We start from the raw sequence: 15417 nt of genomic DNA on the forward strand, positions 1-15417 counted from the left end.
CGTTTTCCTTGATGGCCAAAAAGCTCAAATTTAATCTCATCTGACCAGAGTACCTTCTTCCATATGTTTGGGGAACACCAAACATGTTTGCTTATTTTTTCCTTCAAGCAATGGCCACTCTTCCATAAAGCAATGGCCACTCTTCCATAAAGCCCAGCTCTGTGGAGTGTACGGCTTAAAGTGGTCCTATGGACAGATACTCCAATCTCCGCTGTGGAGTTTTGCAGCTCCTTCAGGATTATCTTTGGTCTCTTTGTTGCCTCTCTGATTAATGCCCTCCTTGCCTGATCCGTGAGTTTTGGTGGGCGGCCCTCTCTTGGCAGGTTTGTTGTGGTGCCATATTCTTTCCATTTTTAAATAATGGATTTAATGGTGCTCCGTGGGATGTTCAAAGTTTCGGATATTTTTTTATATCCCAACCCTGATCTGTACTTCTCCACAACTTTGTCCCTGACCTGTTTGGAGAGCTCCTTGGTCTTCATGGTGCTTCTTGCATGGTGGTGACCCTTGCTTAGTGGTGTTGCAGACTCTGGGGCCTTTCAGAACAGGTGTGTATATATACTGAGATCATGTGACAGATCATGTGACACTTAGATTGCACACTGGTGGACTTTATTTAACTAATTATGTGACTTCTGAAGGTAATTGGTTGCACCAGATCTTATTTAGTTGCTTCATAGCAAAGGGGGTGAATACATATGCAAGCACCACTTTTCCGTTATTTATTTTTTAGAATTTTTTTTAACAAGTTATTTTTTTCATTTCACTTCACCAATTTTGACTATTTTGTGTATGTCCATTACATGAAATCCAAATAAAAAATCCATTTAAATTACAGGTTGTAATGCAACAAAATAGGAAAAACGCCAAGGGGGATGAATACTTTTGCAAGGCACTGTACTATCAGAGCCCAGTTTCCCACAGACAGCACAGCAGCATGTTCCCTCAGTGTTAAGTTTTAACTGTATGGCAGTCAGAGAGCTGAAACATGCCCTTGGTGGTTCATGGCGGATGGTGATGACTCGTCAGTGAGTGTCCCCTCTCCCGTCCAATGCCAAGACAGCTTGGTTAATTAAATGCACTCTGTTCAGGCCTTCCTTCCTCTGCCAACTGTGATACACTGCGCTCAGAGGGAACCCGTATGTGCCGTGACCACCTCACCGCTCTCGGAGATATTTGTTTTATTACAGACAAACAAAGTGTTACTGTGAAGCACAAGCTCTGAAGGGAGATAGAAACAAAGGGTGCATCTCAAATGGAACCCTATTCCTCATATAGTCCACTACTTTATATGGCTCTGAATGTATGGATACATGTTTCAACATACACAAACAATTATATGGAAAACATTTATTGCTGCCTCTGGCAAGAAAAAAAGAAGTTATTACACAGTTTGGAAGAAACCATTTTGAAATCCATTTTTAACGAACAACGAACGCACATTGTATCAGGCTGGTTTAGCCGCTGAGAAGAACCCACTCCACCCAGGCAGCGCGTCTTTCCTCCCCTATCGTAATAGGCATGCTCAGCAGAAGGGCTGTGCAGTGCCCTCAGCGACTGAAGCTGGGCGCAGGGAAACTGCAACCGCCGCGCCAAGCATCTTCCAGGTAGGATGCGTATCTATGTCATTACGCGTTTATAACGTCCTCGCAAATATGTATGCGTTTTTGTATACTAGGAATATTCTTTACCATGCAGGTATAATTTTTCAGGGGAGGGGCTGTCTATTTTGGCTTCACGTACACGGTATCGCAGGGTGGCTGTTTGAGTCTTGGTAAACACACACACAAATTAACGGCGCTTTAAACTTGCACTCACGGAAAATGTTCACCCTTTGATTGATCAACGTTTATCAACGGTTGATGGCGAGATGTGAATGTGTATTTTATGACGGGTGTATTTCGGGGGAGCATGTAAAATTGTAATGGGGTTATGATTTGGCTAACGACTGTTCGTCAATGTACGACCTCACAACATTTCCAACTTAGTGTGTGCAAGTATAGATATTTTTTTCATAGGCGCTAGTAGCCTATATAGCCTACCTGCAGTAACCTATAGCCTACTGCGTAAAGCAATGTGTTTTGTATGGAGTGCAAAGCTGACTTGAGAAATCATTCTTAACAGTCAATTTTATGTGTAGGCTGTATCAGCTAACACTGCAGTATAGCAAGGCTCTATAGATACAGTAGGTCATACCATAACCATAGCGTACTGTATCTATCTAGTCTACATAGTAGCAGGAATAATCTGTTATTGAAAGGCAGTGGTGGCATATAGTAGGCCTATCTGTTTCAAATGATTATGCCTGCATAGAGGCAGGTTGAATCATATATGGAAATAAGCATAATGCATATGTAAAAATGTTTAATAAAAAGATCTAGGAAAAGGTCCAAACATAAATACTAGTATTCAACTTATGGTTCAACTTAGATAGCAAAGTTCATAAACTAGCCTAAGCCATAGGTCCGGTATACAGAACATACATTACCAGTCAAAAGTTTATTCTACATTGTAGAATAATTGTGAAGACACCAAACTATGAAATTAACAAATCAAAATATATTTGAGATTCTTCAAATAGCCACCCTTTGCCTTGATGACAGCTTTGCACATTCTCTCAACTAGCTTCAGTGTGAGCCAACAACATTGCCATTTTACCCTGCATGCATTGAATCAGTCAGGGTATCAGCCTTTACTGTATGTCATTGCGTTTTCTGCTGGAGTATACATTGAGTTCTTGCTCAATGAGGCACTGTTCGCCCCAATTTCGTGGTATCCAATTAGTAGTTACAGTCTTTTCCCATCGCTGCAACTCCCGCATGGAGTTGTCCCATCGCTGCAACTCGGGAGAGGCGAAGGTCGAGAGCCGTGCGTCCTCCGAAACACAACCCAACCGAGCCGCACTGCTTCTTGACACAATGCCTGCTTAACCCGGAAGCCAGCCGCACCAATGTATCGGAGGAAACACCGACACTGCACCCAGCCCGCCACAGGAGTCGCTAGTGCGCGATGGAACAAGAACATCCCTGCCGGCTCGAACCAGGATCTCTAGTGGCACAGCTAGCACTGCGATGCAGTGCCTAAGACCACTGCGCCACTCGGGAGGCCTCTTAGTGCACTATTTTTGACCAGAGCCCAAGGGCCTGGTTAAAAGTAGTGCACTATATAAGGAATAGGGTGCCATTTGGGATGCAGGTACTGAATGGTTTCAATAGCCACATCTCTCCTTCAGCTCCTCAAAATGAGTTTCTGTCTGTAGGCTACACTTTGTTTGGTCTGCTGGTTTGTTTGTCCATGGCAGCAGAAAGAGAGTAATTGAGCATCTACTTTCCACTGTGTCAATTTAGACTTGCCATATTTACTCTTCTACATTGTGCCTGGTGTGTGTGCTGGTTTCCAATGGAAACCCTTGAGATATTTAGTGTGTTATTGTAGAGAAGCAGGCAGGCAGCAGGTGCTTCAACTGTTTTGACACCACACACAAGGAGCCTGGCGTCATCAAAGGGCATGTAGGCTATTCTAGATGTTAGAGATGATTTGAAGAGGTTATTTACTCAAAGTTCTACCTCAAGTGCCACCTTTGGGTGTTTACTAGAGACTCATAGACTGGTCCCAAATGGCACCATATTTCCTGTATAGTGCACTACTTTTGACCAGAGCCCTATGTGCACTAAATACCCTTACAGCAGTGGCCACCAACCTTTTCTGAGTCAAGATCACTTTCGCAGTCAAAAAGCAAGCCGAGCTCTACCGCTCAGATAAAAAAGAACAACATGAAAAATGTAAGCCTATGCAACATTCATAAAAACAGTCTAGGAATGAAGTTTGTACAGTAGGGCTAATACATTATCACAGCATATTGGCTATAAGCTTGGCCTGCAAATATTGTTCTTCTCAGACCATATTATATTTCAAAACTCAAGCTTTGATAGCAAAATAGATCAGTTGTTGTATCACTTGTGAGGCATAGCTGAACATAAATTGAAATAATTTGCTTTTTTATTTTACTGGACTAATGGTACGGTAGCTGCCATCTGTTGGTCTGTCTCAGCGGAGGGAGGGAGAGAGCAGCAGAGGGTCCGCCTCTCACTGTCCCTGCTCTGTCCTTTCCTCCGGTGAGACTGACCAGAGGGGACACCGTCCTCCCACTGATGGCGAAACTCGAGTCCCACCGCATTATTTCTGCCTCATGCACAAATTCATGTTGTTCCTATGACCAGAGAAATCTCACGTAGCCTGGTATCAAACTTTGCTGTGGGGTCGTGGAAGCTGTACTAGGCACGGTGATTTGAGCTATCAGATTGGCCAGCGCAGTAGGCGCACTTGATCTAGCCACAGCTCTCCTGGTCCACCGGGTAGGCAGGGTTTGTCCCTTCAGACAAGTGAAATGGTTCACAATGGGAACACTTTGCCTACCCCTTGCGCAGGGTTTCTGAATCATGTGCACCTTCCGCCAAAAGCGCAAGCCTTTATCGTTGTCTTTTCTGCAGAAATGTTTGGTGACTGACTAGGAATGCCTAGAAGATCGACCAGTCGATCACAAACGACCGGTTGGTGACCACTGCCTTACAGAAGAAAATACATGATTTCACATGTGGAAAATGTGCAAAACGTGTTTTTGGAACGTTTTCACATGTAGTTTCAGGTTATCACATGTTGCTTTACATGTTGTCACATTATTACATTAACGTCACATAAGATCACATGTGATCGCGTGAATGCATGTGTTTTTTTCCTTAAAGGGTAGGGAATGAGGTGCCATTTGGGACATATACAAGGTTTTTAAATTATGAACATGCCAAGGTCAATTTGAGGTCATGAGAATTTGCTGGAATATAAGTAGGCTGAAACTGAGAAAAATAAATAACAACTTAATGTAAATAGTACATGGCAAGTGTGACATTATGTGGATGTACATAATGTACAGTGATATTACCCATGTCCTTTAGTGGTCCCCCTGGTTCAAGTTGAAGTTAAAGTGAAAGCATTCTTCACAAATGGCATCCTATTCCCTTTATAGTGCACTACTTTTGACCAGGGCCCATAGGGGTCTTGTCAAAAGTAGTGTACTATATGGGGAAAAGGGTGCCATTTGGGATGTATGCACAGAATTATTCCTGCACAATAATAACTGTAATAACTTCTATCAGGAAAATGTAGATATGAATCTTCCCCGCTAACCACACAGTTTGAAGGTTAAATGTTTCTCCATTCTATGACTATATTATTAAATACTAAACACACACCTTGCTACCTTTTGCCCCACAAACTATGCCACCTACTTGGAGTCTTGTTTATAACGAGCAACTAGACTTTATCTGTGTCCCAAATGGCACCCTTTTCCTTATATAGTGCACTACTTTTGACCGGGGGAAGGGCACATAGGGCTCTGATCAAAAGTAGTGTAGTATATAGGGACTAGGGTGCCATTTGGGACGCAGGCTTTGAGTTGTTTTGATGTCCTACCAAAAGTGCTCCATGGACATCTGTTGCTGACTTCTGTACTGCTTTGGATTTGAAATTGTGTGCATTTGTTTTTGGCCTAAGCCATCTGTTTAGAACAAGCAGCTTAAACGAGCAATCTGGAATTGCTACATTGCTACATTTCTCCAGTGCCATCCCTTATCTGTTAACCAAATAAGTGGCAGGGTGTTCACTTTGTTTTTGTTTGAATCCCTGAGTGCTTTGCAGTGTTGATCTTGTTAGAACAGTGTTTCTCAATCCATTCCTGTAGGACCCACAGGGTGTGCACATTTTTGTTCCAGCCCTGCACTAACACACCTGATTGTGGTAATCACCAAACCCTTATTAGTTGAATCAGGTGTGTTAGTTAGTAAATGTGCTAACCCTTGGAGGGAATGAATTGAGGAACACAGAATAAGGTTCAGTAACCTGTTGCCATGTAGGACTGGTTAAAATATCATTTCATATTTTTGTTATTGAAAAAGGGTGTGTAGTCCTGTTAAAGGGATAGTTCAACTTAATTATCCACATTTTGGTCACCCAAACTAAAAAATAACATGTTTTCCTGTAAGCAGTCTACGGACAAGGTAAGACAGCAATCCATGCTTTGGTTTGGTTTACCTGGAGACTGTCTCCAAAGGCTAACTTAAACCAACGTGTCATTTTGTAATTTGGGTGAACTACCCCTTTATGTTGCACTTATACCTGTGTAGCAACAATGTAATTACACCAGTAACAACATTTAGCATCAGTGTTGTTAGTAGTAATCACAGCGCACAGAGTAACTTGTTTTTGTACATCTTCTGGGTACCTAGAAACTATTCTATCAGCCTGGAGAGTCAGTGGAAAGAGTTTACCTAGGCTGCATCCCAAAGTGCACCCTATTCTCTATTTAGTGCACTACTTTCGAACCAGAGCCCTATGTGCTAGATTCAAAGTGGATTGTAATTATTGGTCTGTCCAAGCACTCATATTGCTTTTGACTCGAAATTTGTCCCTTGAATACCAACATTTTTATGAAAACTGAATGGCAAGCCACCATTTACGTCCAACCCTGATTATCAGAATGCTAATGTGTGCAAAGCCTTTGATCACAGCATTTTTGCTTCATAAGCCATGCCACTGACATCTCCAGGCTGGCTGAGTCTGCAATAGGCACTAAATAATTCATCAGACAAGCTAGGCTCTTTATAGGGACGTCAAACGTTCAACCTGCTGCACAGACCCTATGGATGGTCTAGTCTAGAGCGCCTGGTTAAATTGTGCTCAGGAGCATTTTTTGATGTCTAAATGGTTAGTTAACTAGTTCGAAATATGTGATTATTAAAAAAATCTGTGAGTTTGCTTAATTTGTATATTTAATTATTTTGCCATATCTAATTAATGTACACTGCTCAAAAAAATAAAGGGAACACTAAAATAACACATCCTAGATCTGAATGAATGAAATAATCTTATTAAATACTTTTTTCTTTACATAGTTGAATGTGAAAATCACACAAAAATGATCAATGGAAATCAAATGTATCAACCCATGGAGGTCTGGATTTGGAGTCACCCTCAAAATTAAAGTGGAAAACCACACTACAGGCTGATCCAACTTTGATGTAATGTCCTTAAAACAAGTCAAAATGAGGCTCAGTAGTGTGTGTGGCCTCCACGTGCCTGTATGACCTCCCTACAAAGCCTGGGCATGCTCCTGATGAGGTGGCGGATGGTCTCCTGAGGGATCTCCTCCCAGACCTGGACTAAAGCATCCGCCAACTCCTGGACAGTCTGTGGTGCAACGTGGCGTTGGTGGATGGAGCGAGACATGATGTCCCAGATGTGCTCAATTGGATTCAGGTCTGGGGAACGGACTGCCCAGTCCATAGCATCAATGCCTTCCTCTTGCAGGAACTGCTGACACACTCCAGCCACATGAGGTCTAGCATTGTCTTGCATTAGGAGGAACCCAGGGCCAACCGCACCAGCATATGGTCTCACAAGGGGTCTGAGGATCTCATCTCGGTACCTAATGGCAGTCAGGCTACCTCTGGCGAGCACATGGAGGGCTGTGCGGCCCCCCAAAGAAATGCCACCCCACACCATGACTGACCCACTGCCAAACCGGTCATGCTGGAGGATGTTGCAGGCAGCAGAACGTTCTCCACGGCGTCTCCAGACTCTGTCACGTCTGTCACATGTGCTCAGTGTGAACCTGCTTTCATCTGTGAAGAGCACAGGGCGCCAGTGGCGAATTTGCCAATCTTGGTGTTCTCTGGCAAATGCCAAACGTCCTGCACGGTGTTGGGCTGTAATCACAACCCCCACCTGTGGACGTCGGCCCTCATACCACCCTCATGGAGTCTGTTTCTGACCGTTTGAGCAGACACATGCACATTTGTGGCCTGCTGAAGGTCATTTTGCAGGGCTCTGGCAGTGCTCCTCCTGCTCCTCCTTGCACAAAGGTGGAGGTAGCAGTCCTGCTGCTGGGTTGTTGCCCTCCTACGGCCTCCTCCACGTCTCCTGATGTACTGGCCTGTCTCCTGGTAGCGCCTCCATGCTCTGGACACTACGCTGACAGACACAGCAAACCTTCTTGCCACAGCTCGCATTGATGTGCCATCCTGGATGAGCTGCACTACCTGAGCCACTTGTGTGGGTTGTAGACTTCGTCTCATGCTACCACTAGAGTGAAAGCACCGAAAAGTGACCAAAACATCAGCCAGGAAGCATAGGAACTGAGAAGTGGTCTGTGGTCACCACCTGCAAAACCAGTCCTTTATTGGGGGGTGTCTTGCTAATTGCCTATAATTTCCACCTGTTGTCTATTCCATTTGCACAACAGCATGTGAAATGTATTGTCAATCAGTGTTGCTTCCTAAGTGGACAGTTTGATTTCACAGAAGTGTGATTGACTTGGAGTTACATTGTGTTGTTTAAGTGTTCCCTTTATTTTTTTGAGCAGTGTATATTACGCTACTTTCCATGATGTGGACAGTATGTGTTACTACATTACACAAGCTGAAGTTTTGACCATATCGAATTGGGGAGAATTACACATCCTTTTTACCTCAGATTGGTGATGTTAGTATACATTTTTTTTTTCTCCTTTATTTAACCAGGTAAGCCAGTTGAGAACAAGTTCTCATTTACAACTGCGACCTGGCCAAGATAAAGCAAAGCAGTGCGATAAAAACAACAACACAGAGTTACATATGGGGTAAAACAAAACATAAAGTCAAAAATACAACAGAAAATATGTATATATACAGTGTGTACAAATGTAGCAAGTTATGGAGGTAAGGCAATAAATAGGCCATAGTGCAAAATAATTACAATTAGTATTAACACTGGAATGATAGATGTGCAAGAGATGATGTGCAAATAGAGATACTGGGATCATGAGCAAATGTGCAAATGAGCAAAATAAATAACAATATGGGGATGAGGTAGTTGGGTGGGCTAGTCTGGGTGGGCTAGCTTTACAGTCAACACGATGACACAAGATCAATTGCTTAAAACAGATCAATATCTTTGGTTTTGTACTGTTGATTTTGTCATACGCACTGGGGGTCACAGGACTTAGAACGCAGCTATCATTTTCGATGAGTGATTTATTGCCACTTGACAAAACGACAGGCTTTTGGGTGCATGTGCAGTTTATAAGGTGATCGTAAAAAAAAATACAAACAATATGATTACTATTGTTGCACATGTATGTGTAGATGGTACATTAGATTTTTTCAATATATCACAAACTGTTTCTGCATATTGGTTATTGATTTGGACACTTTAAAACTGTGTCTTGACATTGGGCTATTTATCAATATGTTTTGTCAACAGGAAGCAGTGACAGTATTATTTTAAACTTAAGTTTTAGGAATATAAATTGAACTTTCAACATTAATTTCCAACGGTATTGTACCTAAATGAGTCAAAAAACATGCCATGATTTATTTATTTTGATGATATACCAGAAATCACCAAAACGGGTTTGTCCACACACAACTTCTTTTGCAAAAATAAAATATGGGTAGGCAAGAATTTCCTTTCTTTTTCAGCATCAGACCTGCCGAATTCTCACTTGAAGCATTGTTTTTGGGGCCTCCCGTGTGGCGCAGCGGTCTAAGACACTGCATGCATCGCAGTACTAGAGGTGTCACTACAGACCCGGGTTCGATCCCGGGCTCTATCACAACCGGCCATGATCAGGAGTCCCATAGGGGTGGCGCACAATTGGCCCAGCGTCGTGAGGGTTTGGCCGGGAGGTTTTACTTAGCTCATCGTGCTCTAGCGACTCCTTGTGGCGGGCCGGGCGCCTGCAGGCTGACGTCAGGTGAACGAACAGCACATTGGTGCGGCTGGCTTCCGGGTTAAGCAGAAGGGTGGTTTGGTGGGTCATGTTTCGGAGGACGCATGACTTGAGCCCGTTGGGGAGTTGCAGCGATTAGACAAGATTGAAATTTGGGGTAAAATACAAGGCTATATTACACATTCTGTTAAAATCTGACTCTTTTCTTGCAATTTGTAGTCTATGACATTTCATATTTAGATATGATAATATTTCATGAAGTAGTTTGGATGTAGTGATCTACTTTTTTAAAGTTACTTTAGTTAACTATATTTTTCTTAAGGGGAGCTTTAGTGTAGCTTAACTATAATTGGTAGCTTTGTAAACTATATTTTCAGCGTAGCTTCCCCAACACTGCTCCTGAACAATGTATCAAGTCACTCAACCTGAACAAACACAATGTTTTGGGTTGTAATTCAAAAGTTTTCTTACTGTACAATACCACTTTTCAGTTTATATGTTTCTTTCATGTCAAACATCAATCATTATCAATATAATTGCTCTGTCGCAGCCGGCCGCGACCGGGAGACTCATGGGCGGCGCACAATTGGCCCAGCGTCGTCCAGGGTAGGGGAGGGAACGGCCGGCAGGGATGTAGCTCAGTTGATAGAGCATGGCGTTTGCAACGCCAGGGTTGTGGGTTCGTTTCCCACGGGGGGCCAGTATAAAAAAATTAAATATGTATTCACTAACTGTAAGTCGCTCTGGATAAGAGCGTCTGCTAAATGACTAAAATGTAAAATGTAATGTAAATGTTTAGTAATGAGGCATTGATGCGTTTTTTTAGCTGGCAATTTTTTTTCTGTTTCTAAAATGATTGGCACTGCAATTATTGTCAGAAAAAAGAGCAACAAGTATTCAAATCATAAAATATATATTTTTAACTTTGTTCTTCAACAGCATCTGTTTATAGCAACCCCCCTGCTGTGCTAATCTGGAAACAGATTGATTTTGTCTGAGTCAGTCAAAGACAGAGAAAAAATACACAGCCATTCAGTAAATACTGAAAGGAATGTGTTATAGGTTTGCGTCTCAAATGGCACCCTATTCCATATTTAGTGCACTACTTTTGACGAGGGCCCATAGTCTCTGGTTAAAAGTAGTGCAGTATGTAGAGAATAGGGTGCCATTTGGGACAAAACCCATGCACCCACTGAAAACATACTAAACTATTCAGGGTTCAATCTATTATAGGAAATACATTTGCACGTAATATACTTAATTCTATTTATTATTATTTTTTTTAGAAGAGACTAACCAAGAATTACCTCTAAGTTCTATAAAATTATTGACCTCCGGTAGTTTGATCACTAGAGGTAGTGCCTGGTGTAACTGGGCCTTAACAGGAACATGTACAAAATACAAATAGTCTAATGTCCACCCTCCAGTGACCTAATCAGATACAACAAGCTCTGAAACTAACTGTGTGTGTCCCAAATGGCACCCTATAGCCTAACCAAATGGCACCCTATTCCCTAAGAAGTGGGCGGCAGGTAGCCTAGCGGTTAGAGTGTTGGGACAGTAACCGAAAGGTTGTACCATTTGGGACAGTCTTGACAGAATGTTACCTTTTTCCTGTTTCACTCTCCCCCTGTTGGTTCTCCCCTACATATACAGTGCATTCGGAAAGTATTCAGACCCCTTCACGTTTTCCATATTTTGTTAGGTTACAGCCTTATTCTAAAATTGATTAAATTAATGTTTTTCTTAATCTACACACAATACCCCATAATCACAAAGTGAAAACAGGGTTTTATACATTTTTGCAAATTTATGAAAAATAAAACAGAAATACCTTATTTACATAAGTATTCAGACTCTTTGCGAAGAGACTCGAAATTGAGCTCAGGTGCATCCTGTTTATATTTATCATCCTTGAGATGTTTCTACAACTTGATTGGAGTCCACCTGTGGTACATTCAATTGATTGGACATGATTTGGAAAGACACACACCTGTCTATATAAGGTCCCACAGTTCACAGTGCATGTCAGAGCAAAAACCAAGCCATGAGGTCGTAGGAATTGTCCGTAGAGTTCCGAGACAGGATTGTGTCGAGGCACAGATCAGGGGAAGGGTACTAAAACATTTCTGCAGCATTGAAGGTCCCCAAGAACACAGTGGCCTCAATCATTCTTAAATGGAAGTTTGGAACCACCAAGACTCTTCCTAGAGCTGGCCGCCTGGCCAAACTGAGCAAGCGGGGGAGAAGGGCATTGGTCAGGGAGGTGACCAAGAACCCGATGGTCACTATGACAGAGCTCCAGTCCCTTTATGGAGATGGGAGAACTTTCCAGAAGGACAACCATCTCTGCAGCACTCCACCAATCAGGCCTTTATGGTAGAATGGACAGACGGAAGCCACTCCTCAGTAAAAGGCACATGACAGCCCGCTTGGAGTTTGCCAAAAGGCACCTAAAGGACTCTCAGACCATGAGAAACAAGATTCTCTGGTCTAATGAAACCAAGATTGAACTCTTTGGCCTGAATGCCAAGCATCATGTCTGGAGGAAACCAGGCACCGCTCATCACCTGGCCAATGCCATCCCTACGGTGAAGCCTGGTGGTGGCAGCATCATGCTGTGGGGATGTTTTTCAGCGGCAGGGACTGGGAGACTAGTCAGGATTGAGGCAAAGATGAACGGAGAAAAGTACAGAGAGATCATTGATGAAAACCTGCTCCAGAGCGCTCAGGACCTCAGACTGGGGCGAAGGTTCACCTTCCAACAGGACAACGACCCTAAGCACACAGCCAAGATAATGCAGGAGTTGCTTTGGGACAAGTCTCTGAATGTCCTTGAGTGGCCCAGCCAGAGCCCGGACTTGAACCCGATCAAACATCTCTGGAGAGACCTGAAAATAGCTGTGTAGCGATGCTCCCCATCCAACCCGACAGAGAAGAATGGGAAACTCCTCAAATACAGGTGTGCCAAGCTTGTACTGTCATACCCTAGAAGACTCAAGGCTGTAATCGCTGCCAAAGGTGCTTCAACAAAGTACTGAGTAAAGGGTCTGAATACTTATGTAAATCTGATATTACTTTCTTTTTAATAAATGTACAAAAATGTCAAAAAAACTGTTTTTGCTTTGTCATTATGGGGTATTGTGTATAGATTGATGAGGGGGGAAAAAAACAATTTAATCAATTTTAGAATAAGACTAACATAACAAAATGTGGAAAAAGTCAAGGGGTCTGAATACTTTCCGAATGCACTGTAGTGTACATACATTAGTGTTCCACTCCACACAATCAGTAGGTAACTATCAATGATGTACACTACCGTTCAAAAGTTTGGGGTCACTTAGAAATGTCCTTGTTTTCCATGAAAATATACATGAAATGAGTTTGAATAGGAAATATAGCAAAATGCATAGGAAATGTAGTCATTGACAAGGTTAGAAATAATGATTTTGAATTGAAATAATAATTGTGTCCTTCAAACGCTGCTTTCGTCAAAGAATCCTCAATTTGCAGCAATTACAGCCTTGCAGACCTTTGGCATTCTAGTTGTCAATTTGTTGAGGTAACCCCATGCTTCCTGAAGCACCTCCCACAAGTTGGATTGGCTTGATGGGCACTTCTTACGTACCATATGGTCAAGCTGCTCCCACAACAGCTCAATAGGGTTGAGATCCGGTGACTGTGCTGGCCACTCCATTATAGACAGAATGCCAGCTGACTGCTTCTTCCCTAAATAGTTCTTGCATAGTTTGGAGCTGTGCTTTGGGTCATTGTCCTGTTGTAGGAGGAAATTGACTCCAATCAAGCGCCGTCCACAGGGTATGGCATGGCGTTGCAAAATGGAGTGATAGCCTTCCGTCTTCAAGATCCCTTTTACCCTGTACAAATCTCCCACTTTACTACCACCAAAGCACCCTCAGACCATCACATTGACTCCACCATGCTTGACAGATGGCATCAAGCACTCCTCCAGCATCTTTTAATTTGGTCTGCGTCTCACAAATGTTCTTCTTTGTGATCCGAACACCTCAAACTTAGAATCGTCTGTCCATAACACTTTTTTCCAATCTTCCTCTGTCCAGTTTCTGTGTTCTTTTGCCCATCTTAATATTTTATTTTTATTGGCCAGTCTGAGATATGGCTTTTTCTTTGCAACTCTGCCTAGAAGGTCAGCATCCCGGAGTCGCCTCTTCACTGTTGACGTTGAGACTGGTGTTTTGCGGGTACTATTTAATGAAGCTGCCAGTTGGGGACCTGTGAGGCATCTGTTTCTCAAACTAGACACTCTAATGTATTTGTCCTCTTGCTCAGTTGTGCACCGGGGCCTCCCACTCCTCTTTCTATTCTGGTTAGAGCCAGTTTGTGCTGTTCTGTGAAGGGAGTAGTACACACCGTTGTACGAGATCTTCAGTTTATTGGCAGTTTCTCGCATGGAATAGCTTTCATTTCTCAGAACAAGAATAGACTGACGAGTTTCAGAAGAAAGTTATTTGTGTCTGGCCATTTTGAGCCTGTAATTGAACCCACAATTGCTGATACTCAACTAGTCTCAAGAAGGCCAGTTTTATTGCTTCTTTAATCAGCACAACAGTTTTCAGCTGTGCTAACATAATTGCAAAAGGGTTTTCTAATGATCAATTAGCCTTTTGAAACGATAAACTTGGATTAGCAAATACAACGTGCCATTGAAAGACAGGACTGATGGTTGCTGATAATGGGCCTCTGTACGCCTATGTAGATATTCCATTAAAAATCAGCCGTTTCCAGCTACAATAGCCATTTACAACATTAACAATGTCTACACTGTATTTCTGATCAATTTGATGTTATTTTAATGGACAAAAAAAGAACATTTCTAAGGACATTTCTAAGTGACCACAAACTTTTGAACGGTAGTGTATATAACCATGTATTACAGTCCCCTGTAGCTCAGTTGGTAGAGCACGGCGCTTGCAACACCAGGTTTGTGGGTTCGTTTCCCACGGGGTGCCAGTATGAAAATGTATGCACTCACTAACTGTAAGTCGCTCTGGATAAGAGCGTCTGCTAAATGACTAAAATTTAAAATGTATTGCTGATGCTATGTATTGGCCAATGAGAGGCCCTGAAGCTACCATAAGGCCATATTGGCACTCCCCAGAAGGAGCAGTCCTCCACAGCAGGGTTTCCCAAACCTGGGTGCACGTTTTGGTTTTTGCCCTAACACTACACAGCTGATGAAAATAATCAAAGCTTGATGATGTGTTGGTTGAAAACGTGCACCCAGGGTGGGCTCCAGGACCGAGTTTGGGAAACCCTGCTCTATAGGGTTATTAAATGTTTCAAGAACAAAATAACAGGTATTTAAATATGTTTTTGTTGTAGTGTGGACAGTAACATTAGTACTTTCAAAAAAGTCATTTCATTTTTATGTTTAGCTCACATATAATTTAAAAGTATGCATTAAGGTGTCTGTAATAGAATAAACGTGGCAAAAACAAATGTAGACATTAATACATTTCTATAGCTTCCAAAATATTTTTTATAATGGTGGGGGAGTGCCAATATGGAAGCGGGGTGGCTTCAAAACAGTGCCCCCTGTTAGTCATCTAGTGTATATATAAATAATTGGTAGTTACGCTTTTGAAGCTAGCTAAATGTTACCTTTCTTCTCCCCA

The sequence above is a fragment of the Coregonus lavaretus genome (assembly GCF_964263955.1).
Source record: "Coregonus lavaretus genome assembly, chromosome: 19".
In the NCBI taxonomy this organism is placed as follows: Eukaryota; Metazoa; Chordata; class Actinopteri; order Salmoniformes; family Salmonidae; genus Coregonus; species Coregonus lavaretus.